Here is a 20,933-nt window from a genome sequence, read left to right on the forward strand (position 1 = left end):
GGGACCTCTTCTCTGGTCATAGACTCCCTACTTCTGAGCTTCTTGTCTGAAAAAAATAAACCCCACTTGGTTAACTCAGAGCTGTGGTTCTGAAACAGGAAGTGATGGTGAGAGGAGACTGGGAGGGAGGGCAGAAGGCTCACCATCATGGGCAGTGACTGTTAGGGAGACACCCCAGCTGCTATTTACTCCAAAAGGAGTTTCTGCCTCTTGCTGTGGCTCATGTGTATTTTGTGTATTTGGATGGGCCTGGGTCTAGACATAAGTGGTTTGGGTATAGGTATATAAGGAAATGCGGTATTCTTTTGCAAAAATTAAAATCAAATTGGAATCCAGAGTTCAAAAGGCTGAAATAAGTTGAAAGTGAAAAAAATAAGTTCAATGGTAAGGACTATAAACTCTTGTACTTAGATTTTTTTTTTTTTTTTTTTTTTTAAAGAGGTCAGCATCGGAGAGCTTAGTTTCACAGCCTGAGGGTTGGAGTTGACTGCAAAGGCTTCAAATGAGCTCAGGGTGAGCTGTGAGTGCCAAAACTTCTGGCTTACCCTCTGACTGCGATGATTATCAAGGATCCAGAACGCAGAGAGCAGACGTCCCTCAGCGTGCCTGGTCCGAGGACCAGGGGTAAGCGCTGTGTCCACCCTATGACTGACAAATGGAGCCCAGCCAGAGAAAGACCAGGATGCCGTCCAGGATCTGGAAGAGTTTAGCTTGGACCAGAGAAGACATGGAGGAGCCTGAAATGAGAATTACTTTAATAAGCCATCTATTGCTGTATACAAACCACACCTAAAACTAAGTGGCTTAAACCAACAATAACCATTCATTTGCTCAGGATTCTGCAGTCTGGGCTGGAGAGATTTTTCTCTGCCCCACGTGGTGCAGTGGGGTGGGGTGGTGCAAGCGGGTTGACTGGGACTGGAGGAGCCATGATTGCTTCCCTGGCAGGTCTGTCATGGTGGCTGGGGTGACTGGAAGGGCTGTGGACTGGCTATGCCTCTCTGCTTGTTGGGCCCTGTCAACCTGCTTCTCCACCTGGCTCTCATCCTCAAGGAGGCTAGCCCAGGCTTCACGGCATCTCAGGAAGTAAGACAGTGAAAGGGGAGGTTACAAGGTTTTTGAGGTTTGAGACTAGAATTTTTGTCACATTCTATTGGACCCAGCAAGCCATAAGACCCGTCCAAATATAATGTGAAAAGGGACCACATTAAAATGTGAATTCAGGAGTGTGATTCACTGGGGGCGATTTCATAGCAGGCTTTTGAAAGAACTAATATCTAGTTTTTCTGTAGTCTTTATGGTTTACAAAGGACGTTTTCTTGCACTCTTATGTGATCATTACAACTATGTTGATTATGGAAAGTAGTATGCAGGTAAAACAAAAAAAAATCATTAAAAAGTTCTGCTTTAGGGCATTTGTCACTTATTTTCCTTGGTGTCAATACTCCCACCCCGGCTCATTTCAAGCGACCAACTTGAGATTACTGCAAACAGAGGGGAGAGGAAGAACACTTGGGAGCAGACAACACACCACTGTAGACAGTGAGGAGTGGTTACTACCTGCAAATGAGGCAGTGAGACGCTCTCAAAATTACCCACAATGGATAGTGGCAGATCAGGGACCCACCCCAGATCCAAACTGTATGCTTTGGGTAGAACGTTGCCCTATCTCGCAGCAGTTTTCTTCAAACACCTGAAGGGTTGCTATGGAGAAGGAGGAGCAATAGTCTAGGTGGCCTCAGAAGGCAAAAATAAATCCATGTGAGTAGATTTCAAAGAGAACTTCAGTGTAAGGTCAGTATGAATATGAATTCTGCAGTCAGTCATCCAAAGAGAAGGAGTGGCTTAGTGCCGTAGTGTTGTCCCTATCGAAAGTGTCTCTCAGAAGCCGGACCTTTGAAGATTTCTGATCAGGGGAGAGGTTTAAGGTTGAACTAGAGAGCCTCCAAGATCCCATCTACATCTTAGATTCTGATTGTAAGAATGTTCTGAACTCCCCAATCTAGAATCATTCAAGGTCCTGTTAAGACCAAAGAGGGTGAGGGAGGAGGAGAGGAGAGAAGCGAAAGAAGGTGAGTGTTACGTCCCCGGGAGGAGCTTGGTCAAAAGAGACATGGCAGCCCTGGAGAGATAGGTCTCCTGAATGTATTCAGGCTGGAAAATGGGTCTTCAGTAGGGTGGCCCTGGTCCAAGGGACAGAGCCGTAGGACTCATAACATGGAAGCACAACTTATTTTATTCAAGTCAACTCAAATGACAGAGACCGCCCCCAGACTTGAGTCTGAAATGGAAGGTGTTCTCAGGGTAGCAGAATGAACTATTGATATTGCCTGGCTCTGGAAATAATGCTCACTAACTGGGCTTCTTTAATTTTTGCTGAGGATTCAGCATTTAGTCTCCAGCTCAAGCAGAACCCACTGATCCTGCCCCTGGCCCCCACTTTTGCTTGTGGGTCTGGCAGTCTTGGGCACTTCCCCCTCAGTGCTGGGGCTTCCTAAAGCTGTTCAAGATTCTAGCTTTATAATGAGAACCACAGAACTGGAAGCTTTCCCAAAGAAACAGCTCAAAACGTGAGGAATAAATCTCCCCATTTGGGAATAAACACCTGGGATGTTTCCTGGGATGACTCAGGCGTCACCAGCCATGCCAAGAAATTACATGGGTAATCATAAAGCCTGGGAGCTTCCAGGGAATGCCCCAGACCGTTACTGAAGTAGATAAGTCATCTCTGAGAGCGAGTCCTTTGGCTCAAAAACTGTACAAGTCCATGCATCTCTGATTTTGAGGAGCTGCTATTTCCCAGAGCTAAACCCAAAGAGAGGAAGGCAAGTTGACGGAGCCAAGCCTGGGCCTGCTCCTTCAGCTGGCAGCTCCCCCATAGTGGGACCAGCCCCATCAGAGACTTTCAAAGATGCTTGCACATCAAGGTTCCCAGGTTTCCACTGAGTGACATGCTCCTTGAAGTCCAGTGGGTCCATCACCCATGTGTAGAAAGATCTGGAATGGTTGGGCAGGATGTGGAATAAGAAAGGGGGAGGCAGGGGCACTTGAGTAGCTCAGCTGGTTAAGCATCTGCCTTTGGCTCAGGTTAGGATCCCAGAATCGAGTCCCATATTGGCTCCCTGCTCAGTGGGGAGTCTACTTCTCCCTCTGACCCTACCCCTTTCGTGCTCTAATAAATCTTAAAAAAAGAAAGGGGGACGTAGGGAAGCAATGATGGTCCCCAAAGCCACTTCCCTGCAGACACCCTGAAAAACTTTTAGAGAGGAAGAACCCACCATCAAATGTATCAAGCACATACATTTGTACTTGGATCAAAGTACACACAAACCAGCACCAGCTCTCAAAACCTGGGCAACCCTCTTCTCATTCTGAGTGCCCCCAGTTGTCTTTGTTTTTACACAGAATCTGGTCTAAAAACCTTGGTGAAACAGAGCATCAGCTATTAAATTAGAGCTTCTCAGCAAGTGACAAGACTTGGGCATCCATCCTGATTGTGGTGGAACTGGGCCTGAAGCCATCTCTGGGGTCCCGTGCAGAGGCTGCTTCATGAGACCCAAGTTCCTTTCTGTCCACTTCTTCCCTTCTCCACGCTTCCCCTCACCAACCTCGAACCAGGAGAATCACAGACCACGGTGCACTTAGGGATCATGCTCATTTGAACACCTGACGTTACAGGAAAGAAAGACCCAGAGATAAGGAACAGAGATGCTGAACTTGCAAGGACACTCAGCTAGTTAATAAAAGAGTCATTCGTTAGCCAGTTCATACCACTGACCTTTTCAATACAAGACCCTCTGCCCCACTTCTTTCCCAAACAAGGTGTGGTAGCCAGCCTCCAAGATGGCAGCCCCACCCAGGCATAGCCTTTCTCCCACAAGGGTGGTCTGTGTGAATAATGGAATACAGCAGGCGGGATGGGACTCCTGAGATTAAGTTATAAAAACTGTGGCATTTGCCTTGGGCGCACTCTCTCTCTTCCCTTCTCGCTTATTCTTCCATCACTTAATCTGGGGGAAGCCAACTGCCAGGGGCAGGCAGGCTTGGACAAGCTCCCACAGTGGGGACTGCAGTCGCTGGCCAACAGCTCGTGAGGAGCTCAGGCCTGCTGACAACCACGTGACTGAGCTCCCCAGCAGACCTTCCCCACCTGAGCCTTCAGGTGACTGCCGCTGCCACCGACAATAGCACAACAGCAACCTCAGAGAGGCTGTGAATTGAAGACACCGGCCAAGCCACGCCTGGATTCCCACTTCATAGAAACTGAGAGGATCCGTGGCTCTTGTTTTAACCTGCTAGTTTGTTTGTGCGGAGTAAGATAAAAAACACTGGGGTTTTTTCTTGGCCCCCTCCCCCACCTTGGAAAGAGAACAGGAGAGAAAGATGAAGGCAAATCCCAGTTTACCAGTCAACACAAGACCCGACCCTGTCCTACACTATTTTAGGAGATGAAACTGTGGCAAGTCAGGGGAAAAAGGGGGAGCTTTAGTGCAGGATTTGGGGTCTTTCTAGGCCTGGGTGAAAGGGTAGCAGTCGCTAGGCCACTAGAACGCACAGGTTCCCTTCACAGAGCCGAGAGCCTACGGCACACGCCGGTGCTAACCGGCAAGAGGCATCACGTGTAAACCTTATGAAGCTTTAGCACTGGAAATACTCTTTGGTGGCTGTTCTGTGACTTAAGGGCACCCCCCCCCCCTTAAGGGAAAGGAGATTTCCTGTGCTTCTAGCTTCCCCTCTTGGGGATGGGGTCGGGCGGGCTGGAGTTTCTGCGTGCAGTTTGGAAAGGCCGGGTCCTCCCCACCCCTCTTCACTCCCGCTGTGGAGCAGCCCAGCCCTGTCTGCCCAACAGACACATCCAAGGGACGCTCTTTGAGAGGTGCCTGAGCAAAAAGTCTCCCACAAGCGCACACATGCCGCAGAATATTGTCGCAAGCGCTCCTTCTGACAGGCTTTCTCATTGGACGGTCCAAAACTGGAGGGTACTTATGCAACAGTCTATCCTACGCACTCTACCCTATATGCTCAGAAGTGAGCTCGGTCTTGTTTTCTCTCCAGAAAACCTATAGCTGGAAGCATAACGGGCTTTCCTGTGCCCAGAATTTGTTTCCTAAAATACAGCTAAACTAGGTTAATGCCTGTTTTACTTTTTTCTCTTCTCTTTTTCTTTTCTTTTTTTTTTTTTTTTTTGCCCTTGAAGTGTAGATTCAGAGCCCCCTAGGAAACTTCCTAGCTTATTTTAAAGCTACAACAAGAATACAGCTCTACCTTTGCTTCAGGAGGTATTTCAAGCAGACAAGCCAGAGCTGGGCTTGAGTGATGAGAGAGAGAGAGAGAGAGAGAGAGATATACCAGGAGCATAGGAGCATGCTAGCGGCTAGGGTTCCGCTCAGGGAGGCCAAGATGGCTCCCGGTATTTACCAATGCCAAGTTCATTTGCTGCAGCTGGGGGAGGGCTGGAGGCACTTTCAGAACTATTGTTTGTGAGCCAACAACTTCATCTCTCCAGCTGTTCCTTAGTCTCTTAAAGGGACAGGAAGTAGAAGAAAATGAAGAAGTTGGGGCCAAAAGTCAGTTTCTGCCAACAGGAACAATGGATGCAATTGTGTTTCTCACGTAGCAGCAACTGCTCTCAAGGAGGATTAAATGAAAGTATGTGCATGCTGTCACCATCATGAGAATCTCACCATGGGAACTTCCGGATGTACTTTTTGGGAATCTTAGGGTACTGGGAAGACCATTCTGGTAGAAGAGAGATTCTATAGGAAACTCAGAGAGGGACCGGTTCTTGGGTGATCCCTCTAGGCAAGAGAAAATGCAAATATGTGCTTTCTTCAAAACCAAGGCAGGGAATGATGCTGTTAGAAGGTCTTCATTTTAGTCCCTCCTCTTTCTTCCATCTAGTATTGCTTTCTCTCTTCAATATATGGTGTCTGTGTTCCATTTCTCACAACCTGCTACATTTACAGATCAAAAGACAAGGTTCTAAAAACTGACCCAACTCTCTCACCTCCGCTGATGACTCTCAGGTGTCTATCTCTAGTCCTGACCCCATTCCCAAGTGCCTGCTGGAAATCACTAGCTAGATGTCCGCCCTACCTTAAGTTCCACATTTAATTAATTAATTATTTATTTATTTGACAGAGAGAGAGAGAGAGCGCGCAAGCATGGGCAGGTAGAGTGACAGGGAGAGGGAGATGGAGAGGGGAAAACCAGACTCCGCATTGAGCAGAGAGCCCCATATGGGGCTCGATCCCAAGACCCTGGGATCATGACCTGAGTCAAAGGCAGATGCTTAACTGACTCAGCCACCCAGCTTAAGTTCCATTTTTAAAAAGGATATCCTTCTCTCAAAATGGCTCCAACTCCCAGCTTCGATAAGCTAGTAAATAAGGGATACATTTTTTATTAAAAAAAATTATTTTTGACTTTTACTCTCTTTCATTCCCTATTCCAACCTGCTCCCAAAACCTGGTACATCTTCCTTCAAAATGGCTCTTGAAGTCTTCTCGTTCTTTCCAGGCCTTCTCTTGCTATCCTGCTTTAAGTCCTCCTTCTCTGACATCTGGTTCCTGTCCCTACCTGTCATCACCTCTTTGCCTCCAGCACTCTCTCTCCCATTTATTTGAACAGAGTGTGATCTTCCTATCAGGCAGACTAGGCTAGGCTGTGCTGAATCACACATGACTCCAAAATCTCAAGCTTAATGCAATAAAGGCTGACTTCTTATTTACATTATAGATTCATCATGGATTTGCTCTGGCTCTGCTCCAAGCTGTTGTCATTCTGGGACCTAAGTGAAGGAATGGGACATTCCCTGTTTGGGACAGTGTTGTTCTCAGTGCATAGGGAAAAGAGAGCAGATCATCAAAACTTTTTTTTTTTCCTTAGATTTTTAAAAATTAATTATTTATTTGACAGAGATCACAAGTAGGCAGAAAGGCAGGCAGAGAGAGAGGAGGAAGCAGGCTCCCCAGTGAGCAGAGAGCCTGATGTGGAGCTCAATCCCAGGACCCTGGGATCATGACCTGAGCCGAAGGCAGAGGCTTTAACCCACTGAGCCACCCAGGCGCCCGTGATCATCAAAACTTTTGCCTAGAAATGGCACAGATCCCTTTTACTTTCCATTGACAGAAGTGTCAAGTCTGATATTTGAAGAACATTGAAGAAGCACAAGTCTGATGTTACCTGGGTAGGGATGTGTAAGCCTTTCACAGGGAAAGGAAACGAATGATTGTGATGAGGTCAACCCATCAGCCACAGGACTCGTTTCTGAATTTCAGCTTTCCCCTTCTCCCCATGACTCAAATGCTGTATGTTGAAACCCCAGTCATCTCACTGTTCTGCTTACTCTCTCTGGCTCAAAGTGATTTCTCTTTCCCGTGATCTTTAGTTAATTTTATAATCAATAGCCCCTATACTGACTTTTAGGGGTCTACCTGCCCATGGCCCTTAAGGTGGTCTTATGATCCACTCTCCTGGCCACAGCTCACTGGATCTTCAGGACTAGCAAGTGACCCCAGGATAGCCAAAAGGCAGGCTCACCGAAGCCTAGGGGCTGGGCCAATCACAATAGAAAGAATATACCACCTGGGTGGTCGTTAGGGCTGAAAGGAGGCCTAGAGGTAGAGTCAGGGCAGATGGGTGCTCTGGTTGAGTAAGCTGAGAATGGGAGAGAACAGAAGCCACAGGAACAGCAGAGGTGGCCTTAGAGAGAGGAGCAGGGACCCCAGGAGAGGGGGCGGGGCCTTCCCTGAGAGTGACAGGGGGCTCGCCTGTCCTCTTGTCACTTCCAATGCTGAGCACGTGGGGTCTTACAATAAATCCTTCTTTTCTTGAAACAATTCTGTTTTTAGTAACAGCAAATCCTAATTAAAGCCACCTTGAGTTTAGAGAAACCTCACTTGACAACTTGTTTCACGTGGATTTAGTCTGACCCGCCCATTTAGACTTTCTGCCCCCCAAAGCAAGGCGCACATGTGTGTTCTTCAGGAGCCTGCCTTCGTGCAGCATAGGCTTCCGTACATGTTCTACGAATGGCTTGCAATCCATGTCCCATAATTATCATCATCATCATCATCTTCTTTGTAGCCAACTCTAAAAAATCAACCCAAAGCATTGCTGCTGAACAAATGAGAAAGAAAATACACATTTCCTTGCCCAGGAAACCGTTTCTATGTCCCCTGAACACAAGTTTCTGGGGCCTTCATAGCTGATGTGCTGTGGACAGTGGGCACAGAGTGGACATTTCAGAACATTGCAGCCTGTCTCCAAGCCTCTCATTCAGCACAATCCCCCCAGAGCAAAATACTGGGTCCCAGATTCAGCCTCTTAAAAATGGGGTTAACATCGGTTATGGTGAGAGGAAAATAGTAAAAGTGATGAACTATCATCTGAAAAAGAAAGGACACAGATGATTCCTAGCAGCAAGCCCTCACTCTGCTTAACAAAATGCCCTGTGTGCTCAGATCAACCTGATGAGATGCATAAAGTGAGTGGGCCACTTTTGCAGAGCCTTCAGATAGCCTTTGTCCTCTTTCCCCATCCCTTCTGTCTTCCAAGCTCCCAAGTGGAAGGCAAAGTTGGGGGAACAGAAGGAGAGTTCACATACAGCTTTCTCATGGGAGTGTCTGTGCACACACAAGAGTTGTTCAACACAGAAAGCCTTTCGTTAGGGTCTGACAGGATCGTGCACCACTTTTCTCCGCTCTAGACATCGGTTTTCTTCTTCTTTTCTTCAGATTTTATCTATTTATTTGAGAGAGAGAGTGAGAGAGAGCACACAAGCAGAGGCAGACAGAGAGGGAAAAACAGACTCCCCTGCTGAGCAGGGAACCTGATGCGGTACTCGATCCCAGGACCCTGAGCCAAAGGTAGATGCTTAACTGACTGGGCCACCCGGTGCCCCTAACATTGATTTTCTGCCAAGAAAAGGAAAGAAAAAAAAAAAAAGGATGATAGAGATAAGTAGACGATAGATGATAAAGAGAGACAGACTCACAGCCGGCTCTCTCCCAGTAACATCGGCACATCCCTCCTGGGAAGGGTCCTTACTTCTCACGTTTCCTAGCAGGCGAGTAGAAAAGGCCCTTCTTCTGACCTCAGTATGGCACTGGCTGTCTGCAGGGAGAGAGAGGACCACCTGAGTTTTCTTGTTAAGTGGAACGACCAAGAGAGACTCCAGCTGTTCTCAAGGTCTTCACATCCCGACATGAGGCACCAGGGAAATCAGCTGAGACCAGAGGCTGTTCCCAAACTCCTCTGTTAGTTGGCACTTCAGGGACCACGTGTCCGTTTTCTTGGGCCATCCTAACAAAGTACCACAGACTGGGTGGCTTAAACAACAGAAATATATTGCCTCATGGTTCTGGAAGCTACAAGTCCCATGAAGGGTTGTCGGTGGGATGGTTCCCTCTGAGGGCTGTGAGAGCTAGTCTCTCCCTTGTCCCTCCCCCAGCTTCAGGAGCTTTGCTGGTGATTTTTGGCATTCTCTACTTGGAGAAACATCAACCTGTCTCCTCCTTCACGTTCACCTGGTGTTCTCCCTGTGTGTCTTGTCTCCAAATTTCCCCTTCTAGGACTTACCTTAATAACTTCATTTGTACTTGATACCCTCTGTAAGACCCTATCTCCAAATAAGGCCACAATCTGAGACAGTGGGGTTTAGGACTTCCAGGTGTGTGTGTGTGTTTGTGTGTTGGGTTCACCATTGAACTCACCCCAGGCCTCCCCTCAACTGACCCAGCATGTGAGGTCTGCTCTCACTCCACTAGTCTTGAGTTTTTAAACCAGACACAATGACCTTCTCCCTGAGTCTTGACCTCTTGGACTCAGCCAGAGGCTGGGGAAACAGCCTGATTAAAGCCAGCACTGCTTGAGCAGGGAGCCAGCCAGCTCAGAGCAGGGAGGCTGACTAGAGCCCCTCTAATAATTTTTGTGGCTTTTCCAAATTGGTGCACGTTCTCAGCTTTACCCACTTATCTCTTTAAGCCTCTTTGGGAAGGGTGGGAGGGAGCATGGATAGGCTGGCTGCATCCCTGAGTTCTGTGTGACTCTCTGTGGCAGACCTCCTGCCAGACAGCTGCTAAGGGAAGGTAGCTGGAGCTCAAGAACGGTTGACTGTGAGCCTGTCATTCATGGAGCTGGAAACACTGAGGTCAGGCCTACGTCTGGTGTGGGAGTTAAGAAAGAGGGGGGGGTACAGGGGCGAGTGGGGGACCAGGGAGGGGATAAAGGGGATCAGGAAAAGAGATCTGTTATTATTACAGGCTTTTCTGTAAACTAGGTAATTTGTGGGTTGTACAGATAAATGTTCTCTTCCTTAGGCTGAATTGGGATTATATTTGGCTTTGTGTAATAGAAAATCTGAAAATAATAGAGGCTTTATAAAGATTAACCTTTATTTCATCAAAGAAGCCTGGGGACAAGCAATCCAGGGCTGCTATGGCTGTCTTACCATCTTCAGGGAATAAGGCTCCACTTATATACTGTTCCCTCAACCTGAGCATGTCTCCTCACGGTCCCCGATGGCTGCTCAGCTGCCAGCCATCACATCCAGATACCAAGTAGCAGAAAAAAGGCACCCCATACATTACTTCTATCTACAGCTCATTGGCCAGGTGGCCCTGTAATCTTTTCTTTGGGTCGCTATGTACTTAGCAAAACCTGGAGATTGGTTATTAGGAAAGGAAGAAAGAATGTTGAGGGGCAAATAGTGGTCTCCACCACCACAGTATACATGAAGAGTATAGTTACTATCTAAATTCCCAAGTTCATCCTTGAAAAGAAAATGTTTCTGAAGCATAAATTCTTTGTCCTGGAGGATCTCCTATCCCACTGGATGTGAACCATCCCTCAGGTCTCAGTTTCAGCCTCCATTCCCCTGGGAACCTTCTGGGTCCCTGACCCTGGACAGCCTCCCCTGTCTTACACTCTCATTGACCTCGTGCTTCTCCTTCAAAGCACTTGGCACCCACGTCATTATTGGATTATCTCAAATTATTTGTGTAAGGACTGCGTCCCCTGAAAACTGGACAGTAAGGGTTGGGAGGGCGGCGACTCTGTCTTGCTCACCATTATGCTCATAGTTGATGCAAGAGAGGAAAAACTTGCCTCTACCCTTTTAGGTTTTGTTACTGGACCTAAGAATCAAACTGACATAAGAAGATAGATTAGCAGGAGAAAAGCAAATTTTGTTTCATATTTTTACATGTATGCATGAGTTTTCAGAGGGAAAACAGGGCCTGAAAAGCTGTTAGACCCAAATTCACCGTAGGGAGAAGATAAAGGAGGTTTTGGGAGAGAGACAGTAAACTATGGGTCAATGACTAGGAAATGTATGGGGAAAACCAGTAAAAGATAAGTGTTATCTTGGTAGGTTTGTTTGTACAGAACATTTTGGCATCTTCTTCCGGTCCCTGGTGAGAGACAAGTGGAGGGCACCTTTCTCTGGGGAAATTTTATCATCAGCTTTTAGGCAAAAAAGCGAACCCTTTCCAGATCTGTTGTTTCTCAAGTGACTTCAGCTCAAAATAATCACTAAAAGTGGCATATTTGGGGGTGGCATGTTCCAACCCCCTTCATAGACCTTCAATAAATATTCATTAGCTGATTGACTTTGAGTGATTAGAATCCTAGAGAAGCCCTAGATTCAAGGCTATTTCCAATGAACTTTCTCTTAAACTGATTTGTCCTGACTGAGACAGAGCCAACCCAGATTCTCCTGTGCTGTGCACCTGCCACGATTTGGGTGGCCCATGTGCCCACACCAATGTCCAGGAGAGATGTGGGATGGGGGTGTCCGACCAGCCTCTTTGAGACAGAATCCCATGATAAGTGCCATTTTACAAAACCAGCTCCACCCAGAAGCACACCCAGGAGGGCAGAGGAACAGAGACTAGAGCAGTGTGGGAGCATTTTTAGATCAGAAAATGCAACTAGCTGCCCCATGTTTGGAGAAGAAAAGTAGGTCACCATCCTACACTCGGTCCAATGGCATCCCCAGGCCCTAAAGCGGAAGGAAGGGTTGTGTGATCTCTGGCGTCACAGGCTGTAGGAAGATTTGGTCATGCTCAGCTTTATGAGAATTCCCTGCCCCACCTCCTGGTCATTCTCAAGACTCCCTGAAAATGCAGCAAAGATCAGTCCAGGCTTTTAGGACCTGGATACAGAATCTTCCTAAAGCCAGCTTTTAAAGAAAGAGTTCATTTCAGCACCACCCAAACCAAAAGGCAGAACCCAGAATCCAGAATGGCTCCCAAACCCTCCATTTTAAACTTGACCAATTAAAAAAGAAGCAGTCTGTGTTCTGGCTGAGGATCATGGGGTTTTAAAAGAGAGAGCTGATCTGTGGGAACCCTGGGAGGGAGCCCTGAGAGGCTTCTGGTGGGGTCGATGGGCAGCTCTGCAGACAGGGCCCCTGCCAATTCCCCAGCCCAGGGAGAGATGAGACAAGATTGAGAAACAAAGACTCATCTCCAATTTGGCAAAAAAACATCACTCCCAGCATCCTGTCCTTGCACACATGGCAGCCCTGCGAGATTCGTCATAACAATCCCATCACACTTCAACCACTTCTCCTTCTGACTGAGAAGCTGAAAGTCATATTCTCCCTCAGTGTAATTCGGGGTTTTTCTGGGGCAGGACTGATGATGGGGTACAGGAGTCATCCCTTCCTGGTTTGCAAGAACCAATTATTAAATGATCAAAAATGTTGTGAGCCTGTGGTTAAGCCATTGGTGACTTGAAGTCTGCTATGGTGGGAATGCTTACACTGTGGAAATTGGCAGAGGCTACAAATGAGGGTTTCATTTTTCTGTTTTTCAGAGAGCTCCTTTAGCAGCACACGTTGCATTAGCCATGAAGCGGAGGCACCCTGAGAGGGCTGGGGGAGACAGCAGGAGAGGGCCATGGAGTGAGCAGGGCTGAGAGCGTTCACATCTTTGTGACGTCACTTCTCTCCACTTGTCATACATTTCTTTGGGGTCAGTGTTTTCTCCATGAAAACACCAAGGGAGTCCACACTCCTGCTTCACTGGGGAATGGAAAGAAGTTTACCTTCACTCACCCCTCTGCTGAAGGGATCCAAGAGCACAACTTCAAAGAGCAGCAGGCTCATATTCTTGCAGAAAGGGGAGACAAGGAAGAGCTGAGAAGATGCCTTTAGTGGTGACAAGGCAACAGAAAAGCATATATGGGCAGCCTGATGGTCAAAGGTGGGCTTCCTTCACATCCTCTGATAAAACTGGTGAGCCAAGTGTGCCAACGAAAACCACAGTTGACGCTTCTTGTGTAAGCAGATCCCTCTGCTTCAGGTTTTATTTTCAGAAGTCACAGAAGATTGAAAAGAAAACAAATCGTGTTCATGAGAAGGAAAATAAATGAGAACAGGACTGGTACAGAGAAAGGTTCTTAAATTTTACTGCACTGGCCAGCCTGGGGAGAGGGTGCTTGTGGAAACAGATTTTCAGAATTTTCTCTGAGAAATTTAGACTCTGGAGGTCTAGAAAGAAGACCAAAAATCAAACTTTTCTTTTCTTTTCTTTTTAAGATTTATTTATTTGAGAGAGAGAGAGTGCAAGAGTGAGCACGTGCAAATGGGGAGGGCAGAGGGAGAGAAAGGGGGAGAGAACCTCAAGAGGGCTCCCTGCAGAGCATGAAGCCTGCCACAGGGCTTGATCCCAGGACCCTGAGATCATGACCTGAGCTGAAATCGAGTCAGACCCTTAACCGACTGAGCCACCCAGGCGCCCCCCAATATCAGCCTTTTTAAGAGCTCTACTCCCACCCATTGCTCCGCTGCTGGTAGCCTCAGGACTTCACTCAGAGAAACCGGTCTAGACAGGGTCCTCAGGGGCCCTATGTCAATGGCGGTGGATCCTTGAGTGGGACACTCCTCAGTGCCCAGGTACTGCTTGGCCTCGGGTCTTCCAGATTCATCCACTGACATATGTGGGCCCAGCATGGTGCTGGGAATTATGGGGACAGCATAAAAACACAAAAGAGCCTTCTTTTTTCACCCCCGTGAGCAGGGAAATGGGGTGGGGCCTGGGAAAATTAGTTCTGAGGCTCTGAGAGGAATATCTGCGCTGCTGTGATGGAACCTACTTCTAAGAGAAGTAGGAACCTTTATGAGTTTAGTCATCCTGATTTATTGTGGAAGGATTATTCCAGTGGAACACAGACTACTAAGGACAAAGCATTGGATGTTTGGTTAAAGTTGGTGTGCCAGGCCTCGGCCTCCAAGCCCTGACCCTTGTTGCTCTCCAGCCCTGGGAGAGGGAGAAAGGGGAGCAAGAGGAAGCTCTGGGAGGTGCCCTTCATCTATAGGGCGGTCAGCCTTCCAAACCTCTCCACCCAAATTGGCCATCCCACCTGTAGCCGCCATGTCCCAAGGCCCTACCCAGTGCAGGACACTTCCCCATCCAGCTGCCTCCCCATCAGGGAGCTAGGGATGATGATGAATTTTTGTATCTTGGCATAAGTGCAAGGGCGCCTTTCCCCCCATACGCTCAGGGAACCTTCTGGGAACTAGTAAAAGGTGCCAGAAGTCTGTTTTTCTTGCTGGAAGCACCTCTTGAGTTTACATTTACAAAGCCTGGCAAAACTCACTCCAGGAACCCAAATTCACTGGCAAAGATGAGGTGAAAAAGGGGCCCTGGAGTCCCACAGATGGGCTCACTCTGGAGAGGAGCTACCAATCCACAGCAGCCCCTCCTCTGCTGCCCCCAGGAAGAAATCCCTCTCCCCATTCAGAGGGCCCAGCCCGGCCAAAGGACATCACAGGAAAAAAAGAAAGAAAGAAAAGATGTCAATCTTCACCTCTGCCTATTGTACATCACATTATCTGAGGAGAATTCTCCTGCAGCCCTTCCCTGACTGGGCTCTTTATATTTCTGTGTATGCCGCTTCCTGTTTCCACTTCTAGGTCATAAACCAAGCTTACAGATTTACCCAGCCAGGAGGCCCAGCTATGATCACTCCTCAGAGACAACGGCTATCTCTCAGAGAGGGATCAGAGGATACAACTTGCAAGGACAAGTTATCAGTTCATTCTTAGGAAAACATAGGAACTTTCCAAGGCTTTTTGGAATGCTTTCTGCCTAGGACCAAAAGGCTGGCATACCTGAAAAATCTGTGACTTGCATGGTTTGCGTTTCTGTGCTCTGCTGATGCCCAGCTTCTCGGCTCCTTGGACAGACTGTAAAAGGCACTTTGGGAGGACTTTTTGCAAAGACCTCACTGGAAACCTTGCTTTGGCAAGGGCCAGGCCTGCCAGACAATCATCAGGCAACAGCTGGTAGTCCCTGAAGAAAACATGAACAAGAAGCCGTTTGAAAGCATTATCTTTTTACAAACTAAATTTCAAACCAAGGAAGAAACCACAGCTCGGACGTGAGTGGATGTTCAGTAACCTGGGTTCACATGAAGACCTTCAAGAATAGGTTTTTCACAATTCTGTTGTCTTCCCTTTATGATTGCTAAGCAGTTTACTTATCCTGATTTCACTGGGAAGGATTATTTTGATGGAACATTGAGTGCGAAGGACAAGGTCCTAGATGGTTTGGCCAAGGTCAAGGTGCCAAGTTAGTATGGGCTGCTATTTTGGCTTCTCGATTCCATTCTCTGAACTTTTTTTCTGTGAAAATGTATTGTAAGCTGGAACCCAACTGATCTGGCCCAGAAACTGGTGAGCGCCCATCTTTAACCCATGGCTCTCAATGAGTCATGTATTCAGGGATGTGTGGGGCCAGGGGCTTGCGGGAGAGACCCTGTAAATGATGTAGACTCCCACACATTATATCTTCCTCCACAGCAGGGAAGGAAAGGAGAAAGGGAAGGACAGGCCCAGAAAAGCCTAGAAACTCAGGCCAGCCTAGGACATAGGGATGAGGGCTGCTCCTTAAAGCAGCCAGGAATGCAGGGTCCTGGCTTTCCAGAGAGTACTGTCCTGAGCTCAGGGAGCATGTCCCAAGACAGAAACAGATATTCTGAGTCCAGTTGTGCAGAGAGGCCACAATGTCATATGCAGATCTACAGAAAACAGAACATGAAAAATGTCTTCCTTTCAATCACTGAGGGTATAGGGAAATAGGAATCCTCATACTCTGCTGGTGGGGATATAAACTGGAAAAATTTGGCTGGCAACTTAGGAATGTATGTTTGAGGCGGAGACAATGCTTTGCATTCATCAAACCCTGTATTTGCTTCCTGGACACATAGGAATACTGCATTTCCCGCCCACGGCTGCAGTTAGGAGCGGTCATGTGACTGAGTTCCTGGCAATTGGAAACTGAGCAGGAGTGATGTGAGTCGATTTTAAGCCTGGCCCTAAAACCACCCATGTAATTCTACATTCTCTCCTCCTCTCTCTCCCCACCCCTCCCTCCCTCTCTCCAACCCCCACCCCCCCACCCCCGCCATTTTCTCCTCTCCTTTTGCCTATCAGCTACAATCAGAAGATCCATTGAAGAACTCCAAGACTCTGGCAAATGGAAAGCCATCCTAGGAACAAATCTAGGACTAGCTGACTGCATAGAGCTCCTTCCACTGTGCAACCAGATGACCTACACTGAACTGTACTATTAGAAATAACTCTTAACTGTGTTAAGTCAATGAGCTTTGGGGGTGTCTGTTACATCATTTTAGCCTATTCTGATTGATGTAATATCAAAATCCTTAAAAATGTCCAAAAGCTTTGACCTAGCAAGTACATTTTGTGGAAATAGCCAGAAGAAATAATTAAGGGCGCCTGGGTGGCTCAGTCGATTAAGCATCTGCCTTTGGCTCAGGTCATGAACCCGGTATCCTGGGATCCAGCCCCAGTCCAGGTCCCTTCGGGGTCCCTGATCAGTGGAGAACCTGCTTCTCCCTCTGCCCACACCCCCCCAAATAAATAAATAAAATCTTAAAAAAAAAAAAAAAAAGGCAAAGGAAAGAATTAAGAATAGTCACTATAGTATTGATTATAATAGCAAAAAACAGTTGTACACAAAATTAACTTCAATAACCAGATTCATTAAATAATAATACAACTCTGAAAACGAACTTTAGACACTTAATATAATTGAAATGTATTTACTGACATGAAACTTTCATGCTATGTACATGAGAAAGAACAAGTAACAAAAACATGGCAGGCAAGCACCTATAACCATTTATGCACAAATATATGCAAAGAAGGAAGTTTGGAAATATACCACAATAACAGTGATTATTTCTGGTAATAAGACTGCAGACAGCTTTTTAAAAATTTTGCCTCTTTTTTGCCTTTTATGCTCTTTCTACAATGAGCATATATTTCTTGAATTTAAAAAAGTTGTTTCTTTTTTTAAGTAACCTGCTGCAAATGGATAGATCTTCTTCAACCTTGAAGGCTGGCCTTGCTCTGAGTATAATCGTACTGTGTGCAAGGGGAGTCCAGGTTCCTTGGATGCTCCACTGGTCAGGGACTGAAGCCCCACCATTCATGAAGTTAAACATCCATTTCATCTCCATCAGTGAGAGCAGCTCTCAGGCCCTTTGTATAGCCCTAGGCTCTGTCCCACTCCCCAAATGCCCTGGCTTTAAGGAAGGAATCACCAAGGTTTTCCAAAATTTCCTCAGAGAGTGGATGGGCTTCCAAACTCTCTTCTTTTTAGGTCTTAGTTGGAATGATTTAGGAAAACTGCAGCCACAGATCTCCCTCCCCCGAGACAAGCTGGGTGATGCAGACTGTGCCTGTACTGTGGGGAGCAGGGCAGGAAATTACACCCTAACTATAGGTCTTCAGTCAGAAACCCAGCATCCTCACCGCAAAATAAATTCAAGAGCCCTGAAGCCTTGGTGCCCTGACCTATGAGATCAAAGAGTCTCATGCAATCTCTCCAAGTGAACTTTGAACAAACAGCAATGTGGCAGGTTTTTGTTTTGACCTTCCAACCACATGATCATGCCAGAATTAAGTTGTAACTCCGACTTTTTTCTTCTGCCAAATTATTCCCTGCTCTTGTCAGCAGACCCGCACACAAAGAGAATAAGCCACCAAGGTTTCCTGTTGAGGAAGGTTCTTTGTGTCCTGTGAGGGGACCATATATTAACACAGCCCATGCATAAGTTTTGTGTGTAGTAAGACCAGGCTATTTTAGTTGAACTTAATAGCTTTTGGCAAACCACATGTCCCCAAAATGCAGACATGTGAGGAAGGGAAGACCTCTCTGACCTGACATCTTGATGCCCTGTTTAGGGAGAGGGGTTTCCCCCAGAGCAAACAAAGAGCCAAGCCTAAGGACCTAAGAACGCCTACAAGAAAACCTTAGCATTTCTTTCCCATTCCTCTCCATGACTCAGATTCTACCTGTCCTTCGAGACCCAGCTGGACAGAGGGCTCACAAAGGCCTCTGTGGGCAAGTTAGCTCACACTGATGCCTTTCCTCTCTCAGCTCCCTTTCTAGTGAGAAGGCTATCTTGAGCATTATAGCCTGAGTGCTGTGGGCTCTGAGAGAATGCTTTCCTGCCCAATGCAGTAGTGCCCAGTTTAGGATGGCTTGGGGTTCCTACCCACTTCAAGGTCTCAGCCCCTTGAAGATCCATTTCCCCAGGTGTTGGGAAGCTAAGCACATAGATGCATTGGAGCTGGAGTGCTGTGTGATCTTGAGCAAGTCACTAGCTTTCTCTGAATTTTAATTTCCTCTGTGCCTGATTTCTTTGTAAAACACCTTAAGAGCTGTGAGAGTTAAATGAGGCAATTTGTGGAAGGCAATTCACACTCAAAACACATAGTGTTTCTGATTTTAAATGTGGCCTCCAAATTCTTGGACACACCTCTCAACCAGAGGTGGGGCCCTAAGTCACCTCTCCTTGAATCTGGTCTCTGAAACTGCCTGACCAATAGAATATTGGTAAGAAAGGCCACACCGACTTCGGGCCCCAAGCCTTCAGAACCTGGCAGCCTCCATGTCCTGTCTCCCTTGGAACCCAGATACCAAACTGGGAGGCGTCTGGCCACACAGAGAGGCATCTTCTGGCAGGAAGCCCCAGCTGAGGGATAAGCCAACAGCCGGCACTAAAGTAAAGAAGATTTTAAGATGACTACCGCTGCAGCCACCATCTGACTGTAACCATGGGAATTGGAGGGCCGAAGCCCTGATCAGGAACTCCCTCACTAATCCCCGCCAGCCCCAGAAGCACGAGCCAGGAGAATAAAATGATTGTAGTGGTTTTAAGTCACTAAGTTTTCCAGTGATTTGATACTCAGCCACAGATCTCAGAAGCCTTTACTTGTTGCTTTAAGGAAGACTCAGATGGGTCCCAGCGATCCTGGCCCTTGCTGGCTATCCTCCTTGGCAGCGAGATGTCTGTCATGCTTCTGCTTCTGTCCCAGCTTCGGTCAGTAAGGTGTGCCCTCCCCTGCCAACATGCTCACGGGTATCTGAAGCCAACTGTGGACCATCTCGAGTTTTTCCCCAGAGGAAATGTCTTAGCTCCCATATAAATCAGTGTGTTCAAAGAATTGCTCTGGAGAAAGGGTCTTGCCCAACACTGTGGCTAAACAGCCTCTTAAAATCATGAGCTGCCTTGTTCTGGTCACTATATTTTCCATGGATGTTAAGTCTCTTTTTTCCAAAAAGAATGTAAGTTTCTTAAGGGCAGCGACCCTGTTTACATTTTATTTTCTGAGCAGATTCTGATTTTTGAGAAAACAGTGATCACAGCTAATTGGAACATTTGAGTCTGTGAAAAGTCTAAGTCTGTGATGATACTCAAAAGGGACAAATGGTCAAAAGTGGGCTAGAGAAAAGTCACACTGCCAATAGGAGTTGATTGGTGCCCAAACTCTATTAAAGGAAAAAAACATGTATGGGGATAAATCATTCTTTTGTTAAAACAGGGAGAAGGCGGTGCATATAAATGAAGAGTCCAAGGGTTGCAGGGTTTCCATTGTTTCAGATTATTTCAATGTTGTCTTCTTATTGGGTCATTCAAGTAGTTACTGTAGTCTGCCCACGATGTGAGAACTATTTTACCTGCTGAGGAGATAATTGCAAAAATCTTGACACTTAGGTCTGGGGCTGGATTGCATAAATCTTGAGGCCTAAAGGATATTCAGTGGCCAGTTTGGGGGTGTGGGGGACAATGGTGCTGCCGCAGAGTGTCGTGCTTGCCACACAATGGCTCATGCACCAGCCACTATCTGGAAGGATGTGACATGATGGCTCCTGCTCTGTGTAACCATCCCCATACCTTCCCTTATCACCTGCCAGCCAAGAGGCTTAGCGCGCTCTGGCCCTATTCGCTTCCATTGGTCAATCACATGCCTCCCCTTTGGGACAACACAGCACTGTACCAACCTCCAGGCTGGGTGGTGGCAACTTCCCTGTGCCCCAGTGGCTGTCGGTACTTATTTGTATCCCAGTCATTACTCTACTGTGTGTGTGTGTGTGTGTGTGTGTGTGTGTGTGGCTCTCTTTGCAACTGACTATGAGCTATCTGATGGTCCTGGCAGTCATTTGTTTTTCTCTTCCTATTCCCTGGAAGTAGCAGGACCATCCCCAACACTTAATAAAGTTTTGTGTTTTTTTAAGATTTAATTATTTTAGTGGGGGAGGGAGGGACAGAGAGAGAAGGAGAGGAGGAGAGAGAATCCCAGGAAGACTCCCTGCTGAGCAGGGAACCAGATGTGGGGCTCTATCCCACATCTCTGAGATCATGACCTGAGCCAAAATCGAGAGTCAGACCCTGAACTGACTGAGCCACCCAGGTGCCCCTAATAAAGTTTTAAATAAATAAGTGAATGGACGAAGTTTCTCAACCAGCAAAGAGTACCTGCTTTTTTTGCAAATGCGCCCTATGTTTCCTTGTCCCTGAGAGAACTGTGTTTGCTGTGTTTTACGAAGCTTTCCTGGCACACACAACAGTGTGGCAGCAAGATCAGCTGCAAAATTCATCAGAGCCAGTGA

This window comes from Mustela nigripes, chromosome 13 (assembly GCF_022355385.1).
Source record: "Mustela nigripes isolate SB6536 chromosome 13, MUSNIG.SB6536, whole genome shotgun sequence".
Lineage (NCBI taxonomy): Eukaryota > Metazoa > Chordata > Mammalia > Carnivora > Mustelidae > Mustela > Mustela nigripes.